Here is a 6,047-nt window from a genome sequence, read left to right as displayed (position 1 = left end):
CGGAGGGCCCCGGGTGACCTCTGTTCCCCCGTGCCTGGGCCCCACTCTCACCAACTATAGAAAGAGGAGTCAGCCCATGGTCCCTGAGTCTCCAGTTTTGTTGTTTAACAGAACAGTGTAGGTTCAGGGACTGAGCAAACAAAGTGCTGTAGATTGCGGTGATGCTCAGGGCTTCGGTGTGTTTTCCATTTTTGTAAAGAGAGTAGCGAGGTTGAAGCCGCCACGACACAGTACAATACGCTGTGGGGTAGTGACGCTGCAGAGGTAGGGCACGGGGCCAGGCCCCTGTCTCCAGGAGATCAACCAGTGGGGGGATCTGAGTGGTCCCCCGAGGTCCCCACAGCTTGTGCCATCGGGATCCCTGGCCATCTCGAGGACCCCAGGGAGCCTCTTTCCCCCGGGGAGCACCACCTACAGGCACCACAGTTTGGGGTTCCCTCTGGGAGCCAGACCTGCCCTGCGTGTTCGGGAGAATGGGGTTCCCCTAGAGCGGCCAGGCTGTTGCCAGGTGCCTGTTTTGGGGCCGCCCTGCTTCTGGGGAGAAGCCCGGTGGGTGCTGCGTGGCCTTTGGTCTTTGGCCTGCTGTGGGGCCGCTCCTGCTGGTGGAGGTGGTAGTGGTGGTGGTGCTAGGTGCTGTGGCGTTGACTTGTGACCTGCCGTGTAACAAGGGCTGGGGCCTGACCCGGTGTCATCTTCCTGGTGGTTGGTGCTCTGGAGCTCTTGGCCGCGGTGAGGACTTCATGGGCACCTGCTGAGTGCCAGGCATGTGACCGCCGGGCAGGGGCACCAGGACGGGGCCTTGGCACCTCCCTCTCTGAGTTCTGCCTCCTTCCTTGCAAGGTGGGGTGGGGAGGCCGCCTCCCAGGGCTGCAGCTGACAGTGCTGGGTGTGGGCACAGTGCCCCTGCCCTCAGGGAGCTTAAACAGGTCTGGGGAATGAGCCGCAAACACGGAAGGTGACCGACAGGGGGCGCCCGCTCGTCCCGCGGGGAGAGCCGGCTGCCTCACCTGGGTCAGAGTTGAACTGTGCTCCCTGCAGCTTCAGTGGCTGCTTTGCCGGAAGTGAGGATGGTGACTTTGTCTCCTGAACTTGGACACATTCTCAGGAAAGACCAGTCCTTGGAGAAGGATATCACGCTTGATAAAGTAGATGGTCACCAAAAAAGAGGAAGCCCGTCAGTGAGCTGGATTGCCATGGTGATTCAACGGGCACAGACACAGCGACGATCATGCGGTGGCGCGGGGCCCGACAGAGCTCTGTCCTGCTGTATGTGAGCTTGCAGTGAGTGGGAACTGGCTCAGCGGCACCCAACGGCAGTAATGCAACCGTTTCCCACAAATGGGTCAACAGGCCTTTGTTCCCAGGCTTCTCAGACTGGATTTGAGTCTGCGCCCTCTCGCTTAGTGTGTTAACCCTTTGCACTGGGCAGGGACTCCCACATGTCTGAGAAAAAACAGCTGCCTTCCAGTCAGCTCCGGCCCGTGCAGACCCATGCCTGTCAGAGGAACTGAGCCCTGCAGGGTTTCCAATGACTGAGGTTTTGGAAGTAGATAGCCAGGCCTTTGTTCCGAGGGGCCCCTGCATGGACTCAGACCTCTACCATTTGGTCAGGAGTCGAGCGTGCTCACGGTCTGCAGCGCCCACCTTGTGCCCCACTTGCTGGGAAGCAGCTGCTGTTCGTTTGCTGAGCACAGAGATGGGTGTCTGTATCCAGTGCCTGATTTGAGTCCTGCCACTCTTGTTTCTAGGCAGTTGGTTTGGGGCACCTGGGAGCTGGCTTGGGGGCTCTTTGGGCATCACTGGGGGCTTAGGTTTGTATGTCCCTTGGCTTCTTGGTGGCACGGTTCCTTAAGTTGCTAGAACCAGGCTTTTCCTCCTGGGTAGAGTCAAGAAAACATCTGTACAATGGGTGGAGGTTACGTCCTCGACAGATTTTCCTCTGCCGGCTGGTGGACGTGAGGAGGCCGGTCTCTTGAACGTGGTGATTGCCCGAACGGTGTTTAAGACGCACCCCGGCTTGCGATGGGCCAGCAGTCACTGGGGCCCAGGGCAGCCCCATGCCCCTGCTAGGAGATGCAGCCATGCCATCTTGAGAACTTAAAGGCAGGGACTCTGGGCTCCGTTATGAGATGGAGAATCTCCCTAACTAGAGAAAACGGCCTTCTCCCTCCCTTCGGTGTTTGCACAGGGCTGGGTGCAGACTGTCAGCAGTAATTTACCACTAGTGACAGTCGACTCTAAGGGCTGTTGTTAAGATTGTTTGGCATTTGAATTGTAACCACAGGTTGGGATTATGTTTAAGGCCTGTGACTAAAGTTCCTGGTGGTTACACTGGGGAAGACAGGAAGTGGGGCCTACCAAAGAATTAATACCAGGAGAGAAGCCACTCATGAACATCCTGCCACATGGTATACACGCACTGCCTTATAGGGTTGTCAGACGTATACTTTTACCCCCAGTCTACAGATTGAGGGAACAGGGGCACCCCAAGGCTAGCAGCTTGCCTGGGTCCTCCTCAGTTAAATCGCAGAGCTGAGATTTGAACTTGAGTTTGGCTTCAAGAGTATGCTCTTCTGAACATTTACATTAGGTAGGTACACTCCGTGGAGAAACCAATCATGGGAGAACAGAAGGGCTGTGTATTCACAGGGAGGCAGCTCAGGGGCAGGAGTGCATGGAGGGAAGGACACAGGGAAGAGCTAACTATGGGGAGGAAGTGGGAAGAGAGCTCTTAACGTTGTGGGAAATTGCAGTCAATGTCATGAGACACATGTATGTGAGCTGCTGTATGGAAAGTGAATTTGGTCTGTAAACTTTCACCCAAATCGTGATAAAATAGGGGAAAAAAAAAACCCACTCTTAACCACCTAGCCTCACTGCCTACCTAGTAATCCTTTTGCAAGGAATACTAATTCCCCATGATGAGACTAGTCATCAGCTCCGTGGTGGGATCTGCCTGGGCAGCTGAGTGGCTGCTTTCAGGGAGAGTGGCCTGCTGCCAGTGTGTATGGGGAAGCTTTGAGGAAGGTCTAGCTTTTTGGCACGTTTGGATCCTGTGTGTGGTCAAGTCTTCACCTCCAGTTCCTGGACTTGAACTCATGGCCTGCCGTGTTGCTTGGTGATCTTGGGATGGTGCCATTTTACCTGTTGACTTTGGGTTCATCAGCCTCCGCAGCCAGCAGGGGTAAGAGTTACAAGAAGCCTCCAGCTCCAGTGGGCCTGAAGTAAGAGGCAGAGCTGCGGCCCAAGGTTGGGGGGCCTTCACCCAGCCCTCAGGGCCGGCACTCTAAGTTCAGACTTCCAGCTGCCTAAACCGTGAGCGAATAAATCCCTGTTGGTGAAGGCATCCCCTGTGGTCTTTCTGGGACAGCAGCTCTGGGGAGCCAGGCCCGGCTGTGGCTTTGGAAGCCCTTAGGAAGCTTGTCTCGACAAGAGCCATGAGGGTGGAGGGTGGAGCTCCTAGTAGCACCATGTCATGGATGAGGAAGCCCAGGCACTGAGAAGTTAAGTACTGTGTTTCTCACAGATATCGTGCTCACACATGTGATGTGCAGAAGTGTTGAAATGAAGTGAAACCGTTTGGGGCGTCACACCCATGCGTATGCCGTGCACGTCTGGTGACATTTCCAGAGGTGAATTTTGGCCTCACTGACCTGCCCTCCCGTATGACAGGTGAATCGGAGTGTCTTGTTCATTTCTTTCATTCTGTTCACTTTCTTTAATCTCTGATGTGTATAAAAATAGGCCAAAAATGTTGCTTTTGATGGTAATTGTATGATAAAGGCCTAAGCCATGGTCAGGAAGTCATGGATGGAGTCAAATGATGTCTGGTAATCGGAAAGTGGACGAGCAAAACTGTGTTTCTGTGAAGCTGACGCCTGTAGTGCATTAGCAGAACAGGTGAACACACAGGTGAACGTGCAAACCTGTTAGGTTCTCTTAAGTGAAGCCAAGAGGCTGTGTGAGGGCTGGTTATTCCACACTTTTTAATTATATCTTCTTAGTGTCAGCTGAATCAGAATGTAAAAAAATGGCATAGCATACAAACGTGTGACGGGGTTTTTTGGGCACGGTTGGAGAACACATATGTGCGTTATTTGTGAAAAAATAGGTAATGGTGCTGAGGCCAAGTTGATGGGGCGGAGCTGGGTTTGAACTGGGTGCTGTCTGCCCCGGGGCCACCCTGTGCAGGGAGGGATGGTTGTAGTGGAGGCACCCCTGACTCATGGTGACCCCATGCCCAGGGGAACGCCGCCGCCAGCCCTGCAGCAGCCCCGTGATTGGTTGCAGATGGAGCTGCTGAATCCTCACGGCTCTCATTGGCTGATTTTCGGAAGTGGGTTGTAGGCCTGCCTTTCCTCTGCATCTTGGTTTGGAAGCTCAGCTGAAGCCTGTTGAGCGTCCTGACAGCACCGGAGGCTCCACAGATGGACCGGTGGGGGCTGCACGTGAGGTGCCCTGGCTGGGAGTCGAACCTGGGCTCCCGTGTGGCAGGCCGGAACTCTGCCACTCAGCCACCACTGGCTCGCAGGGAGGGTTAGGGACCTGCCACTGTGTGTCCTCTCAGCCATCACCCCAGCCCTTCTAGTCCCACACATCACCCCCATGGTTTTTCCTGTTACTGACATCTACAGTAGGTCAGTGGTTAAACTCTTGGATGCAAACAGAAAGGTTCATGGTTCAAGCCCACAGTCCCTCTGTGGGAGAAAGACGACAGCCTGGGAAACCCTGTGGCAGTTCTGCTCTGTCCTCTTGGGGCGCTGAGAGTCGGAATCCACTCAGCTGCAGCTGGTTTGCTTTGGACTTTGCTTCTGTAAAGATGACAGCCTTGGAAACTCTGTGGGGCAGTTAGACTCTGTCTTCAAGGAGTTGGAATCAACTCTGTGGCGATGGGTGTATCAGTTTGGTGTACTTGTTACCGTTAATGAACCAGTATTGATACATTGTTGTCAGCTGAAGGCCATATTTTATTCCGGTTTCTTTCGCTTTTCTGTGGTGTCCTCTTTCCAGGACTGCCCCTGCGGTTAATCATCACATCTTCTTAGGCTCCTCTGGCTGTGAGTTTCTCAGACCTGCCTTCTTGGATGACCTTGATGGTCTGGAGGAGGACTGCCAGGCATTTCGCCAGAAGCTCTTCTTGTGGGATCTGCCTGTTTGGACCATTGGGACGCCTCTCTTGCAACTTGGGTGTTTTTCTCCTGATCTGTCTGGGGTTTTGGTTTTGGGGAGGAAGACCACAGAGTACTGTTAGCCTGATGCATCACTGTTGATGTTGACCTTGGTCACTTGGCTGAAGGAGTGTTTGTTGGGTTTCTCTGGGGTAGAGTACCCCCTCCTCCATACTGTACTCTCTGGAGAGACACCAGTATGTGCAGCCTGCACTTAAGGAGAGGCCCACTCGGCTGCTAACCAAGAGGTTGGTGGTTGGAACCCACCAGCGGCTCTGTCAGAGAGAGACCTAGCGACCTGCTCTCGGGAAGATTACGGCCGAGGACAGTCTAAGGGGCAGTTGTACTCTGTCTCACAGGGCCACTAAGAGTTGGAGTCAGCGGCACAGAACAAAAACAACATCCTCGAGGGCGGACATCTGTCGTGAGAGAGCTTTGTCTGTCCACCGTCCCTGATAAATACTCACTGACGCACACAGGATGACGTCACAGGTGCCCGGCGTGGTGAGAATGCGCAGAGCACAACACGAGCCACGGCAGCATTTTCTGTGCATGCAGCTCTGTGACGCTGGTCACACGCCTCATGTTGCTCAGACATCCCTGCCCCCCTCCAAACGGCGTCACCCCCTTGAGTCCCACTCACTGCCCCTCGCGCTTCTCGTCTAATCTTCCAAGTTGCCGTTGTCCGTTGGCTCTCCCACAGGCAGCTCTTTAAAAGCCCAGTGGGCACGGCAGGCACACTCTACCGATGACGATAAATGCTGTCTGGTTCAAAGGAGGCTTTGCAGGATAGTTTGGTTTAAAGCTTGAAGGTTATTTGTTAGGTGCCGTCGAGTCATCTCCGACTCATAGCGACCCCACGCACAGCAGAATGAAACA

Source organism: Orycteropus afer, unplaced genomic scaffold (assembly GCF_000298275.1).
Source record: "Orycteropus afer afer isolate SDZICR_OR568_19922 unplaced genomic scaffold, OryAfe1.0 scaffold00587, whole genome shotgun sequence".
NCBI lineage: Eukaryota > Metazoa > Chordata > Mammalia > Tubulidentata > Orycteropodidae > Orycteropus > Orycteropus afer.
The sequence above is the reverse complement of the archived record's forward strand: the minus strand, read 5'-3'. Positions refer to the sequence as shown.